Genomic DNA, 15729 nt, shown 5'->3' on the forward strand with positions numbered 1-15729 from the left:
GGAAGTGTCTTTCTTCCTCTCATTGAGGCTGGTGAGAGGCTTGACTGTTGTGTGGGGCAGGTTTGTCCTTGGTGAGAATTCGGGACATTACGTGTGTTCTAGAGGGTACCCGTGTTTCCTTTTTTTATTTAAAGGAATCTGACACACAGGTCCTTAGAGCAAAGTGAGCGGATCCCCCCACACCTCTGGCTGGCGGTCCTGTGCTCATTTCTAACCTCCTCTGATGCTTTGGATGCTCTTCCCTCTCCCAAGGCACCCCTCACTCTTTCTTATAAGCATGAAAAACGGGGACTCTTCGGCACGCTTTTCCGTGTGTGTCTCCTCTCATCCTGACTCTTCTGTTCCAAGCAGGTTCTTGAGCCTCTTTAGACAACGGTGCCTTTTTGTCCCCTTGCAGCAGCAGCGTGCTCACGGCTTGCCCTGGCCCGGGCCTGACCTCACGGCCCTTGCATCCTCAGCACCATCGCTGTTAGCTCCATCTCCCAGGGCCCCCAGTCAGATTGCCCAGTGAAGACTCTGATGGGCAATATGCACCTTTTCACATCAGGCCCTGGTAGATGGCCATGACTTTAATATTGGTCCCCTTGGTTCACAGACCCTCCCTGTGAAATCTGGTCATGTCTGCATAGACAGAGGGTAGGCAGGACAGGCCTTTGGGCACGAGCTGCCCAGGACATGGTAAAAGCTCAGTTCTTGGCAGAGCCTTTTTCTTTAGATAAAACAGACAGACAAAAATGTATTTAATACACAGATGCTCTATGGAATGTATTATATATATAAGAACAATTGTATGTATGTGTGTGTGTGTGTGTATGTGTATATATATATATATATATATATATATAAAGGATTTTGTCAGCATAGGGATCAAGTGTGTGTGTGCGTACTGAGTCATGTCTGACTCTTTGTGACCCTGTGGACTGTAGCCCACCAGGCTCCTCTGTCTCTGGAGTGGGTTACCATTTCCTTCTCCAGGGCATGTTCTCAACCCACAGCTGTTGCTGCACCTCCTGCATTGACCAGTGGATTCTTTACCACTGAGCCACCAAGGAAGCCTGTAGTTACGATCAAGGGACTACCTCAAATATTAGTTATTTCTTCTTGTGGACCCCAGAAATTGGACCAAGACAGGCTTACAATGTAGTGACACTAGTAGAAACTGGTATACGTGAGTCCACCCGTTTCAAGGAGCACTGATAATGGGGAGTTTTATGGTCTTAAAGAAAGCATATTTGTCTGGAGAGGAGTGGAAAAGAGCATATAGTTATAATGATGAAGGGTGAGGCCCTCAAAGTGTTAACAAGAGCTTGCAGTTGCCATTTTCCATTAGCTAAAGTGTGAAATTGAGGCCTGGTGTCTCCAGAAAATGAAAGTAAAAACTGGAGGTTGGACGGGCTGCATGCAGGTGGAGCAGTCCAGGATCTGGTTCCCGTTTGGAGGGGACTGACTCCTAGTAACCGAACGTGCAGGAGGCTGAGATAGGCAGGGCACTGCCTCTTCATCATTACCTACCTAGACAGAAACCATTCTTCTGCAGTCCTGATGCCAGGGAGGTCAGATTACACTAGTCAGTGGATACAGCGTCAAAGCAAAGGGTGTTTGGATAAGAGAGTTTGGAATCCAGGGGCCTTGTAACCCTCTCCCCCTGGACAGTGCTGACCATAAAGAATAAGAAAGTGGTTCAAAGCTGGAGTTTTGGAGTCAGACAAGGTGGAGTTGGAGTTCTAGCCTCCCTGCTCCCTAGCTGGTAAGCGCCTCAGGCCCTCCTTCTGGGAAGTGTGTCTGACAGGAGGGCCCATCCCGGGGCTGTCAGGGCTACGAGAGAGTGTGTATGCTGTGCTGAGCACGAAGGTGGCTCGCAGTTTGTGATCATGGGTGTCAGTTACTGCTCTTACATCCACCCCCTCCCTTTCCTCAGGCTGGCTTCTGCTTCCATTGATCTACTGGCTCATTCTTTAGCCATCTTAATAGCACCATTTATGTACCATCTTAGGAAATACTATAGTTTGAACATCCTGAGAAGTAATGCTTGAAAGAAAATCTCTCCAGTTTCTCATTTAAAAGGCTGCTCCTAGACTGATAACTCTTCATGCTGAACAGCCTCCCTCTTTATGGAGAAATTTCATAGAAAACAGTCACATTCCCATTTGGGTATGTGTGGGAAGCTGCCAAGATGCTGAGAAAGATCACCCGTTGCCTCGGGTGCTTCTTGTAAGTGGATGGTGTGAGGGGAGTGCCTGCCGGGAGTGGTGGGAAACACAAGCCTAGGACTTGAGGGAAGTGGAGAGAAAAGGATGGTTCCTTAATGCCCTTCATGTCGTCATCACTGTGGCTTCTCTGACTTTGAGGATGGATATGGGCTAGCTGTTACGCATGTGTGTGCATGTGTGCAGGCTCATATGATGGTGCTGGTGGGTTGGGGTACAAGTTCTTACAAATCCCAAGTGGGCCTGAGCCATGGTCTCCAGTGTGCCATGCGGTAAGGAAGGTTTCCTTTTGGTTTAACAGAAAAAAAAGATGCAATTTCTAATTGCAATATGTATTTTCTAGTGCTATCGGCTTTCCAAGTGAGCAAAGGGGAAAGATGTCAATACAATAATTACTTAAGTTCACTTGAGTGGCTTCTGGAAGCATGCTGTGACTGCATTTTTCCAAACTGAAGCTTGGAACCACTGGCCTGAGGAGCCAGATTATTTGAAATTGGGGTGGTCCTGAAAAAAATTCAGCAAGTGAGGTTTCTGCAAATATAGTTTGGTAATAATAAAATTAGGGACTATTTGAACATGGGGAAAATAATTCCGTTCCCTGTCGATAGTTCGTTCAGGCTTTATAGACACTGAGAAGGTCAGAAATATAGATGGAGATGGAGCACAGATATTTTAGTGGTGTCGTAGCAATTGGCAGGATGGAGTCTGAGGTGTCAAAAGATGAAGAGAAGGAGAAGAAGCGAAATACAGAATAAGGTATTTCTGGGGAAAGAAGCCCTCTGGGGAATCCGTGTTGAATACCATATTTTCTATGATAGTCCTGAAAGGATAAAGCAGGGGGAAAGAATCAACACAAGCAAAGAGAAATGAAAAAATTCCACTCGATGATGGAAAAACAGCAGGCTCAAAGTCTGTGTTGCCATGAGACATAAAGCGGAAAGGGAGTGTGGCCGCGCGGCATGCTGAGAGCTGTGCATAGGGGCCACTCAGGGGGTTTCTGATTGGCAGAGCTGCCGGGAAACAGGACTGATTACCCGGAGGCCTGTGGCTGCTGCAGACATGCCTGAATGGTGGGCCGCGAGGCTCTGGAAGGCCTGATTGCCTGGCCAGTAACAGCAGAGGAAGCCTTCATCAGTGCAAATATCACTCTCCATAGCCAACCTGAGATGGAAGGCGGTGGATGGGGAAGGAATACACTGTTTCTGAAATCATCTGTGAGACACCCTGTCCCCCAAACCCTGATCTCCTCCACCCAAATAAAAGAAATCCTGGCATAAACAGAAAAAGAAGCCTCCTGCTTAGATAATGTGACAGGTACACGGACATGTACTTCAGAGGAAATGGAAGTGCATGGCGGTGGGGTGGCAGATGGTATGTGGAGGAAGAGAAAATTTTGACTGTGGTGCTGGGGCTGTCAGGTCTGAAACTCTTCAGTTCTGTGTCATTGGCATCTTTGTATTTAACGCTGGTGTTTAGCTGCTACATGTCTGTAGGCTTCACGACTGTTACACTGTGGGGAAGAGAAGTCAGTAATATACATATTTAATTGACTAGATATAAACACATCTTTCTTTGGGAGCTATTGTAATGATTATTCCTCAACAATAGGCATGTATATTTAATTATAATTTTGGTGGGGGGGAGCTGTACTTTTTTCAATCCATCTTATTCTCTTGGAAAAGAGGCCCTGAGCTCTGACTTTAATCATGCCACTCCTGTTTGCTTTAATTTAATATGACTGTGATTGTGCTTTGTTGTGAATGTACTTTCTTCTGGTTGAAATTGAGGAGGTATATGATTTTTTGGGGCTCCAAAATCACTGTAGATGGTGATTGCAGCCACAAAATTAAAAGATGCTTACTCCTTGGAAGGAAAGTTATGACAAATCTAGATGGCATATTCAAAAGCAGAGACATTATTTTGCCAACAAAGGTCTGTCTAGTCAAGGCTATTTTTCCAGTGGCCATGTATGGATGTGACAGTTGGACTGTGAAGAAAGCTGAGCGCTAAAGAATTGATGCTTTTGAACTGTGGTGTTGGAGAAGACTCTTGAGAGTCCCTTGGACTGCAAGGAGATCCAACCAGTTCATCCTAAAGGAGATCAGCCCTGAGATTTCTTTGGAGGGAATGATGCTAAAGCTGAAACTCCAGTGCTTTGGCCACCTCATGCAAAGAGTTGACTCATTGGGAGGGATTGGGGGCAGGAGGAGAAGGGGACAACAGAGGATGAGATGGCTAGATGGCATCACTGACTCGATGGACGTGAGTCTGAGTGAACTCCGGGAGTTGGTGATGGACAGGGAGGCCTGGCGTGCTGCGATTCATGGGGTCGCAAAGAGTCGGACACGACCGAGCGACTGAACTGAACTGAACTGATGAATCTCATGTTTTTCTCGTGGGGCTGTTTCCTCTTTGATTTTCTTTTCTCTTTTTTAAGTCCATGGAAACTGAAATGTAAACAAGCAAATGCAAATGTCAATAGATAAGGTAAACAAGAGAGTTTCAACATATCAGAATTTGCTTAAAGTTGAAAATTCCATAAATTGCCAAGAAAACTCTGATTTTAAATACAGGAGTCCCAGTGATTCCCTAACATCACTCAGCCTCCGTTTTCTCACCTGTAAAATGGAGATGATAGTATTTCTTCCATCTCTCCCCCAGGAGTGTTTCAAAGATTGAATGAAATCAATGGAGCATTGCTGTACTTTGAACTTTACTATTACCTTTATCAAACAACAGTGAAAGAGTCTAGACCAGAAAGCTCTGGGGCTCGCTTCGACCCCTGACCCCCTGGCAGGGCCTTGGTTGCTTTCTTCGGTTTCTCTGTTGATCTGAGAGGCAGTGTGTGGGTCGGCTAAGAGTGTAGGAATTGGAGCTGGACTGTCTGGGCGAATTCCAGCTTTGCCACTTACCAGCTGAGTGACCCCTGCAAACTGTTTGTTTTCTGGGCCTCAGTTTCTGTATCTGTGAAATGGAGATAACTCAACCTCTGCTCTGTGGGGTTGCTGTAAGGATGAAATGAGCTAATATGTCAGCAGCACTCTGAGTGTTGCACAGGAACTGCGATGTAAGTATTTGCTGATATCGTTACAGTACTTTTCTCACTTCAGTCCATCTCTCCCTTTCGTCTGCCCTCATGACCTAAATATTTTTATTACACTTTGGTGAACACCGTTCGTCATTCCCCTTGGCCAACACTTTCTTCAAGCCCTGACTTTTGTCAGATTTTTATACTGTTTTATTCATTGCTGAGTAACAACCCCCAACTTGGGCAGCTTTAAACAGCAAAGTTATTATCTGACGAAGTTTCTGAGGAACAGGGGTTAAGAGCAGCTCGGTTGGGTGGATCTGGATTAGGATGTCTCATGATGCTGTAGTTGATCAGGGAGGCAGTCACCTGAAGGCTGGACTGGGGCTGAGAGGCCTTGCTCCCAATATGGTCACTCACATGGCTGTTGGCCGGAGGCCACAGTTTCTTGCAACATGGGCCTCTTCAACGCACTGCCTGAGAGTCCTCCGGATATGGTAGCTGGCTTTGTCCAAGTCAAGTTTCCAAAGGAGAACAAGGCAGAATCTACCATGCTTTTAAAAACTCAGCCTCAGAAGTGGCTCACCAGTACTCCTAATGCATTCTGTTGGCTTCAGAGCCCAACTTTGATACACTGTGAGAGGCGACTACAGAGTCACGATGCCAGGAGCTGGGGTTCATTGGCTACTGTCTTGGAGGCTGGCTACCAAATACATTTAACTAGTGTTTAACTTTATTTCTTTACGACCCTCCCCAACTACTGTGGCACAGTGAGTGTGAATGCATTATCTGCTGAACTAGTTGTTGTGAGAGCAGAGGTAGCATGGTGTGGTGGAACATGTGACAGAACCTATAGGCTTTGGAGCTAAACAGAACTGGGTTTGAATTCCTGTTCCATCACTTACAAGCTCTGTGGCCATGAGCGCTGCCCTAGTCTCAGTGCCCGTGTCTTAAAATGGGCGCAGTGTCCACCTTGTATGTTTGGGAGGATTGTCAGTGCTTCAGGGCTCAGATGCTGACTGGTACAAGCTGGGGTTGATTCCATGATCGATATGATTATTATTATCACGTGCTGAGTAGCTGATGGTTCCTTGATTCCATGCAATCATCTGTTAAGCTTTAAAATGAACAAAGTACCTTAAAGAACGAATGAATTAGGGAATTTCAGGCCCCGACAATAGACTAGGTTAAAGAAGCTTAAAAAGAAAATGTGTGTGGTGTGTTTATATGTGTGTGTACACTATTGTGTCCTGTAACTCATGCACACAGCTGGCTTCTTCAGTCTGAAAAATTGACTCTCTGCAATACCTTTGCAGGCCAGTGGATCTCAGCTAAGGTCAGAGGGAGCAGATAGAGGCTAGGCTGTGTTGGATTCATTTCTGAATAACTGATGGTGATAGAAATGTTCACCAAAGCTGGACTTCTCAGCTGTAATGCACAGGGGGTTTTAGCTTCCTTTTGTTAAATTCCTGCCATCTGCTGGACATGGTATTAATTAAACATGCTGCTTATGGTCTTCCAGTAAACTCTCAATGAGCCTTCGAGATAGGTATGCAGTCTCATTTTGAAGGAGATAGGTATGCGATCTCATTTTGAAGATAAGGAAACTGAAGCTCAGAGACATTAGGAAACACACTAGAGGTGACGAGCTGATAGTATCACCTGGATAAGCACCCGTGGTTGATGCTTTAATTTCTCTGAAGCTGAGTAGTAAATGGAAAAGTAGAACGAAAGCAAATATTTGTAATCCTAGGTTTGTTTCCCAGATGACCAGAATCGTTTCTGAAAAAGACCACTTTCAAGTGTGCCTCCCTTACAGAATCTAAATGTCTTTCTTTGCTCAAGAAGGCACATCTCTTTCTTTTTGGTCTGGAAGTGGCTGTAGCATTTCCCTTGAGATAAGTTGAATATAATAGTGACAGAAGTAAGGGACTTGGCATTTTAAAAAGTCATTCTTCTCTTTACAGAATTCTCAGATGTTTGAAATGCACAGTTCTTGTGTGTACTTAATACACTTCAGACTTTATGAAGCCAGGACTTCGGCTGGCCCTGTCTGACTGCAAGGCTATGCTGTCTCTCCTGGGTGCCTGGGACATCTGTCTGGCCCTGGCATGGCAGAGCCGCATCCTTGCCCCGAGCAGCGACTTCACTCTGTCTCAGGCCCTGAGCTCCTCTCCTCCTGCTCGGAGCCTGACCCTTGGAGGATATATAACGGCTGGAAATAAACATGGTTGGGTTGAGGCTTGAAAAACAATTGCCAGGGATTTGTCCCTCTCTGGCTTTTTCTAGTTGCTAGACTATTTCTTGATTTTTTTGATTTACAAAATTGCACCTTTTATGATTCATTTGCTCAAAGTGTAAGTACACAGCTAAACAAATATTCTAAAACAAAATAGCCCCAAATGGGAACTAGCATATTTGAAAAGTGCAATCACCCAGCCCAGCAGGCTCATTCAATTTGGGTGAGCTTGTGAATATTCTATTCAGCGCCATCAGAGGGAGAAAGAGAGAGAAAGCTTTCATTCAACATGGAGCTATGATAACTTTGAGCTCCTCTTCCTATCAAAACAGAGACGGGCATTTTTTTACCACCTTCCTTCCTCCCACCTACAGCCCCACATACCCCTAGTCGTCAAGATGAAACGCCCTGGGACTAAGGTTCGGCAATGCATTGTGCATTCTAAGCTGTTGTGCTCAGTGGCTCAGTTGGGTCTGACTCTGCAGCCCCATGGACTGCAGCCTACCGGGCTCCTCTGTCCATGGGATTCTCTAGGCAAGAATATTGGAGTGGGCTGCCATTTCCTCCTCCAGGGGATCTTCCCAACCCAGGGATAGAACTCATGTTTCTAAAGATGTTGAATAGATACATAATTGTGGACTGGGTTTTCCTTGGAATAAACATATTGGATTTCCAAGCCAGCATCTCACCTCTTAGGAGGTCTCAGTTTTCCCTTCGCTAGATGATTCAGCAGGATTCAGCCAAAGGCTTGTAAATGATGATCAGAGACAAAAGCTCTTCCCGGTCTCTTACCCAGTACTGTGCATTTTGGGGTTTACCTGCTCACAGGTAGCTTTGATGATTTAGCTTATGTTTGAGCTAGAGAATTACTGATGCTGAGTTGTTCCTACGAGGCATTTGCAATTATTGCAACTTGCAGAAAAATAACTGGGGTGGCTCCACCTCTCCACCTTTCCAGAAATTTCAGTTGACCTTAGCATTTCTCATTTCATGTGAGAAGAGCCATGATTTATGGACCCTGCATGGTTTCAGAATATAGCTTAAAGGACTGCATTACTAACAGGACTCGTGAGTGCCAAGTTACCTATTTTTAGATAGCGGAATCTTAATTGGAAATGTAACAAATAGAAGGTGGAGCAAGAAGGAAAGAGAAAAGTTATGCTTTCTTAACAGAAAAAAAACTTAACGGGGGTTCCAAGTTTTTTTGCTTAACAACATTTTCCTCATCCATTTCATTGGCAGATGGCCACCTTGATGAATTATGCGGTCTATGGTGATGGGGGACCGGGTTTAATTTTTTCCCCTCTCTGCCCATTTGAGAAGAGGCACCTGAGAAGGCAAATATGTTTTCTCCCTGACTGAGCTAATTTTATCCTATTCCATTATCCTCCATTGATTTGCTTTCCCAGCTTTTGAATGAAACTGAGATGTATGTGGCTGTTTGGGTACTTTGTGACTCCTGCATAAACACCAGTTGTTGATGCTTTAATTTCTTTGAAATGGAGCGGTAAATTGAAAAGTAGAACAAAACCAAATATTTGTCGTAATGGGGTCATTTCCCAGATGACTTGAATAGTTTCTGAGGAAGGTCACATTACAGATTTCAAGAGTCTCTCTGTCTTGGAGAATCTAAATATTTTTTTTATTTCTGCCCAAGAGGCAATGCTTTCTTCTTTTTTGTTGTCTTAAAAAATATCTGCATAGCCCCTTCCATTTGACATAGGTGGTATCATACACAAGTTGAAAGCAAAAGCAACAGAATTAAATAACATGGGTTTTTAAAAAGTTATGCTCTGTATAGAGTTCTCAGTATATTTTAAATGCACAACTCTTGTATGTATTTAAAAGACATCAGGCTTCATGGAGAATCATTTTCGTGCCAAATGTTTCTCTCTACCTGAAGTTCAACTCAATGGCTGAAAGGAAGGGAGCCTGAGGATTCCTAAGAAAGACAAAAGGGAAAATGGATTTGGAAAAGTTTTCTCCGTTCCATTTTTGGGGCTTGGTGGGTTTTTCAGGTGTGTGTCAGTGCTTTAGTAGAATGCTGTCTGCTTATAGCACGGCTCCCACAGCTGGGGAAGAGGAACGCGGTGCCACCGGGGTGACTTACTGAGAGGACCTCTGCACCAGACTCTAACATCTTTCATGGGGAGTGAGGTGTGAGTGCTTTTACTTTGCAATGATTTCCACAAACATGAAGGATTAAAATTACTTCCACAACTGCTGTCTGAGAGGTGAATGGATTTATAAGGAAGAATGTGGTTTTTCATCTCCAGACCCATTTCCAACCCTGCAGGGAAGTGATGAAATCTTTTTCATTTCTATACACCTGGAGGAAGTGAACCAACTATATTGAGTACCTTTAGATATGAGGCGTTGACCCTGGAGCTTTGCAAAGATGTCCCATTTCATACTCTGTTGTGCGGTTGTCTTACTTCCCTCAGTTTCAAACAAGGAAACAGAGGCCAAACTCAGTGCTAGGTAGACTAGATTTTGCACTGAGGCCTGTTGGTTTAGAGTGGGGTCTCCAGAGCTACCGTTTCTGAATCCCAGCACTGCTATGCCACTTACTGTTTGATCTTGGCTAGATTACTATGTCTGTAAGCCTTAACCTCCTTAACTATAAAGAGTCATTTAATCACTGTATAAGGGCAGTGGTACAGAAGAAAATCCATGTCATGTGCTATGAGATTATTGTTATTATTACAGTTAAGTGGACGGTGGACAAATGGAGGCTGCTGTTAGGCCTATGAGCTGTAGGGTGACTGCATTCCATCATCCACTCCTGAAAGAGGCAGGTGGGGGCCCAGCAGTCAGCAACATTTGGTCCCTGTTGATCAAGATGCAGGATATAGGGGATTTGAACTTGCGGTTCTGGGATACCCTAGCCTGAGTCTCTTCATCCTAAAATTGACCTGAGATTGTTGGCTGCTCTTAACTTTTAGCTCTTTTCTGGGCTGCATTCTCTGAGTTCCCCTTCCCTGTGTCCCTGTATCAGTGGATGTTAGACGCGCTGTTGCTGCTGTTGATATTTAATTTCATGGTAGTTTTGACAGAAGAAAATCACTCCTCTAGAATGTGGTGAGGGCTTTCTGCAAGGTAAGAAAATGGTGGGAAACCCTATCCTGGGGTGCACAGGACAAATAAAAACATAATTTCCAGGAGTTAAATCTCTCTCCTGGAGGCTCCCTAGGTGTAGTAGTTTATTTTCATTATGTCTCTTGTACAGGCAGCACCAGTATTAACAATGTGAGCAAAAACACTAACGTTTTTGTTTGCTACCATCTGAAAGTTCCTTAGGGCCTATAGACTCATTTACGAAAATTCATGTGTGCAACTCATTTGCAAAAGCAAATAAAATATGTGATCATAAGTGCTCTTTACCTGACTGGCCTAGGGGACTTGCTGAAAATGAGTTTGTGCCTTTACAGTTTTCTCTCTGGTGTGGTTTAGCAGTCCCCAAGCGCCCAGCTCCTCATCAAATGAACCCCTCATCGAGCCACTTAAGGTCAGATGACTTGAATGGTTGCAAATCTTGGTATAACTCAAGATTTAAGTCACTGTACTGATCTGTGAGTTTCCTTTTTGAAAAATATAATTTAATCATTATGGCTGTGGCATTGAAAATATCTTTGAAATTTCATTCATTAAGATACCTAGCCAACTTTGACAATCTCGGGGTGGGGGGGATGGGGTAGGAGATGGGAGGGAGATTCATGAGGGAGGGGACACGTGTATACCTGTGGCTGATTCATACTGACCTGTGGGAGAAATCAACATAATATTGTAAAAATAAATAGATTAAAAAACAGATGTCTAGCCAAGGAAACGTCTCTGTATTTAGTTATGTCCCTTTGGGCTTCCCTGGTGGCTCAGAGGTTAAAGCGTCCGCCTGCAACGCAGGAGACCTGGGTTCGATCTCTGGGTTGGGAAGATCCCCTGGAGAAGGAAATGGCACCCCACTCCAGTACTCTTGCCTGGAAAATCCCGAGGACTGAGGAGCCCGGTAGGCTACAGTTCATGGGGTCGCAAAGAGTCGGACGCGACTGAGCGACTTCACTTCACTTTGGGTTTGCACAGGCTGCTTTCTTTCGTGGTGATTTTGGCTACAAGTGTGAGGGGTGACAATGCCTAGGAAACCCAAGTGAGAAAATTAGAAACGCGAAACCTCTGCCTGTAAAGTAAGCAGGACATAAAATTAATCGGAAGTTTCCAGAAAACGTATAGAAATCTCAAAGTCTTTGGAGCTGCTTTTTCCATAGCAATTAAAATACATGAGACAGGGATGAGGTAAGACAAATACCTGTCTGCCAGACTTTTGGATAAACAACTGTACTTTTTTCCAACCGTTAAATGTGTGGCTTGTTTTATTCTGATTGATTGATTTACTTATTAACAAATATTATTTATTGAACACCAGTCTGTTCGAGGCTTTGTTCTGGGAGTGGACAAGGCTATAAAAATGAACAAAGCAAACAAAAGTCCCTATCTTCAAGGAGTACCCATGGTAATGGGGCATAGATTGAGCAGAATAATAATTTGGATATTTTACTTGTTTATAAGTAATTTGGATATTTTACTTGTTTTCCCCCTGAGTACTACTGATAGTAATTTATCATAAAGTTATTGAGTGTCTTTTGAAGGATGATTTTATCAAATTCGAGAGCCTCAGACTTTTCTCACTGACTCTTAAAAATCAGTAGATGAAAATGGCATTTGCCTTCTGGTTAAACTTTAATGGACTTTATCTACTTTACTGAGAATTTCTTTCTTTTATTCTTATTTGTAGCAACATTTTTTTTTCCAGTCTCAAAGACATGAGCCATCATCTTGTGGGACATTTATTGACTATATGGTTCTACTCTGGTGACTCCGGGCTGCAGGCGATGCTACTCGTGAAGGTGGTGTCAGCCAGCACAGTGTTAGGTGCTGGGATGGTTACTGGCTGCGGGGGAGACTCATCCAGGACTGGTTTCCACATGTTGGTGTGTCACCTGGTTTTTAGCAGTATGACAAATGCTGAGCAATATTAATAAGTTTTGAAAATAATGAGTATTTCCCTTTTTAAATATTGTTGTTGTTCAGTCGCTAAGCTGTGTCCAGCTCTTTGTGACCCCATGAACTCCAGTCTTCCCTGTCCTCCACTATCTCTCTCCATTTCTCCTTTTACTATCTCCTCTTTCACTATGTCCTTCACTATCTCCCAGAGTTTGTTCAAACTCACGTCCATTGAGTTGGTGATGCCATCCATCTCATCCTCTGTCACCTGCTTCTCCTCTGTCGCCCCCTTGTCCTGCCCTTAATCTTTCCTAGCATCAGGGTCTTTTCCACTCACTCAGTTGGCTCTTTGCATCACATGGCCAAAGTGTTGGAGCTTCAGCGTCAGTCCTTCCAATGATTTTCAGAGTTGATTTCCTTTAGGATTGACTGGTTTGATCTCCTTGCTGTCCAAGGGATTCTGAAGGGACTTCTCTAGCACCACAGTTCGAAAGCATCCGTTCTTTGGTCCTCAGCCTTCTTTATGATCCAACTCTCACATCCATACATGACTACTGGAAAAAACATAGCTTTGATTATATGGACCTTTGTCAGCAAAGTGATGTCTCTGTTTTTTACAATTGCATTAGATCAAAATCAAGATTATTCTTAGAATAATGTTGGAATCGTGTCAGTCTCACTTTGCCATATTCTTATGTGCTCTGGATGAGAAGGAGAGAAGGTGAATTACAGATAGGGAATGAGGCAGAATTCAGGGTATGCCCAGCGAGAAGCGCAGCACACACGTCTCGATTTGAGGAGGAGCAGAAACCTCATGCCTTCCTGTTCCAATAATCTTTCTCCAAAGGCTTTGACCAAGCCCTCAGAGGAGCTGCTAATTGCTAATGAGTTGCAAAATTGATGGATTTTTACATGTCACCTCTTCTCATTTCCTTTCAGCAGTCCCAGGTGGAAGTGTCCAAGAGAAATGCCTAAGATGGGAAAGGAGATGAGAGATGAGGCAGAGGTGAAAGGGGCAGCGCTTGAGTAAGTGAGGCATCCCCTGCCCCGAGGAACGTGTAATGAGATAAAACAGAAAATGAGTCTGTCCCTGTTTCTGTTAATACCAGATTCACCCATCCCCCCTTAAACAATTCTCAGTTTCTCTTCTGCTCTGTTTAGTCCTTGCCACAGAGGAAATCCATCTGTTTCCCAAGAACACAACCTGCATCATGATTCAGCCAGCCTTGCCATCCTGATGTGATTACGGTCAGTTGCAGCCTGTCACATCTTCCTCCACTGAGTAGGGGAATTGCTTCTTGACCCCACAGTTCCTCTAAAGATAACACAAGCAGAGAAACTGGATCTCCTATTGGGAATTTTAGCAGCAGGGACTCCAGGAGGTATCCAGGCTGGACCGCCATAATCAAATGTTTTCCAGTCCCCCAAATTAAAACATTTCTTATACACATACATATGTATAAGAAAAGGAGCTTGCTGTTGGACCTGGTGGAGGAGATCAGACAAATAGTTCAACAAAAGCTTATTCATCTGGCTGTAGGGAGAACTTCCGTAACTTCAGCCTCAGTGGGGGTTGATGTTCCTGGATTTCAGTGTAAAAGTGTGGTTGTTAAGCAGCATTGTTTTAACAAGCTCAGGGCTTACAGAGAATAACCCTGTGCCTGTGTGCTAAGTCGCTTCAGTTGTGTCTGATTCTGCGACCCTAATGGGGTGGGTGGGGTCCAGGCCCCTCTGTCCATGGGATTCTCCCGTGCCCTGTGCCCGCCTCCAGGGGATCTTCCTGACCCAGGCATTGAACCTACGTCTCTTGTGTCCCATGAACTGGCAGGTGGGTTCTTTACCACTAGCGCCACCTGGGAAATCCTAGCTCTATCTGTACCTGCCTCCAGTTAGGTTTGTCTATGTACTTTCCACCCTCTCCTCTCTGTAAGGAACAGATTTTTCAGAATCATCACATTGCCTCTAGAAAAAGTGGGATTTTACTGTCCAGGCAGAAGGATGCCTCCCACAGCCTTCCGTATTTCCCAAGGAAGTTCTCAGTCATCTCTGAGTCACATATGGTACCAGAAGTTTTTCCTGTCGTCAAGCTAAATCCTGATGGTGAAGGTTCTGGTCCTTTTCCTCGCACTGTCCTGGCTGACCGATGGTTCCCTATCGTGTTTGTAACATCTTAGTTGGCCATTCTTTGGCAAGAGGGCAGAATCCGAGATGAGTGGTAATTACTGAAAGTCACATCTGTGTTTCTCCAGTGACTTAGGAATCTATGAGCAATAATTTTGGTGGTTGCTTAGAATTCTGGAATCGCAACTAATTCCATAGAAGTGGAGGAGACTCCCTAGAGATCTAATTATAATATTCACTTGTAATTAGTTTGTTGAGGTGTCTCATCTTGTTGGGGTTTATACCGATGTAAATGTAAAATGATTTTATTTTCCCCACTCACTGCTTTCAACTGTATCGTGTTGAATCCTACTTTCCTGCTGGGAAGCAAGTTCCTTAGCAACATCTAATTTCCTGTCATTTTCAATTATTAGAATAGTCTCACCAGGGTATTTAAGACCTAGGCCCATTCATTTAAAAAGAGCTTAATCTCAAATTTGGTTCAAAGTGTATTCTCCTCCTCAGTTCTTTGGAGTGTGTGTGTGTGTGTGTGTGTGTGTGCATGGTTTAGAGATATCTTTCCTTCTCTTCTCTCTTCTAGGACTTGGTTCCTCTGCAGTTGGGCACTGGGAGGAGGGAGAGAGGAGGCTGAGGGCGTTTTGTAGGGTTGTTTGAATGTCAGGGGTGGGCAGGCCACAGGCCTCTTGCACCCTGGTTTGGGAAGGTTCTTTCTGATGAGGTGGTCTCTACTGCGTCCAAGTTTGGGCACCCCTCCTGCACGCACCTGGCCGTTAGAGCCACCTTGTCAGGGCTGAGGGGAGCCCCTGGAGCCCCCCTCTGTCCCCTGAGAGTTGAGCAGCACTGCTGGAATGGGGCCGCCCATCTTCCTGGCGGGCACAGCATGTGGGTCCCGTAGAGGCTTCTAGCCATCACCGGGCATCACACCCACGTTCCCGTGAACCTCAGGTTTAGAGGACGCCTGTCCAGGGTGCGCTCATTCTCCCCGGAGCACACCATATTCCGGGGCCTCCAGACACTCTCCGGGGCCATCTCTACCAATCCATTCTTTTGTTTCTTCGGTTTTAAAATGTTACTATTTATCTGTTTTGCCTGTGCTGGTCTTCAGCTGCACACGGGCCTTCTCCAGCTGTGGCGGG

The 15729-nt window shown here is 44.7% G+C and overlaps 1 protein-coding gene across 1 annotated transcript in view; it reads left to right on the top strand.

The window, feature by feature from the left end:
- Window positions 1-15729, top strand: part of TPH2 (tryptophan hydroxylase 2) — a 103127-nt gene that overhangs the window by 13761 nt on the left and 73637 nt on the right. The gene's annotated exons all lie outside the window — the stretch shown is intronic.

This window comes from Bos taurus, chromosome 5 (assembly GCF_002263795.3).
Source record: "Bos taurus isolate L1 Dominette 01449 registration number 42190680 breed Hereford chromosome 5, ARS-UCD2.0, whole genome shotgun sequence".
Taxonomy (NCBI): Eukaryota; Metazoa; Chordata; class Mammalia; order Artiodactyla; family Bovidae; genus Bos; species Bos taurus.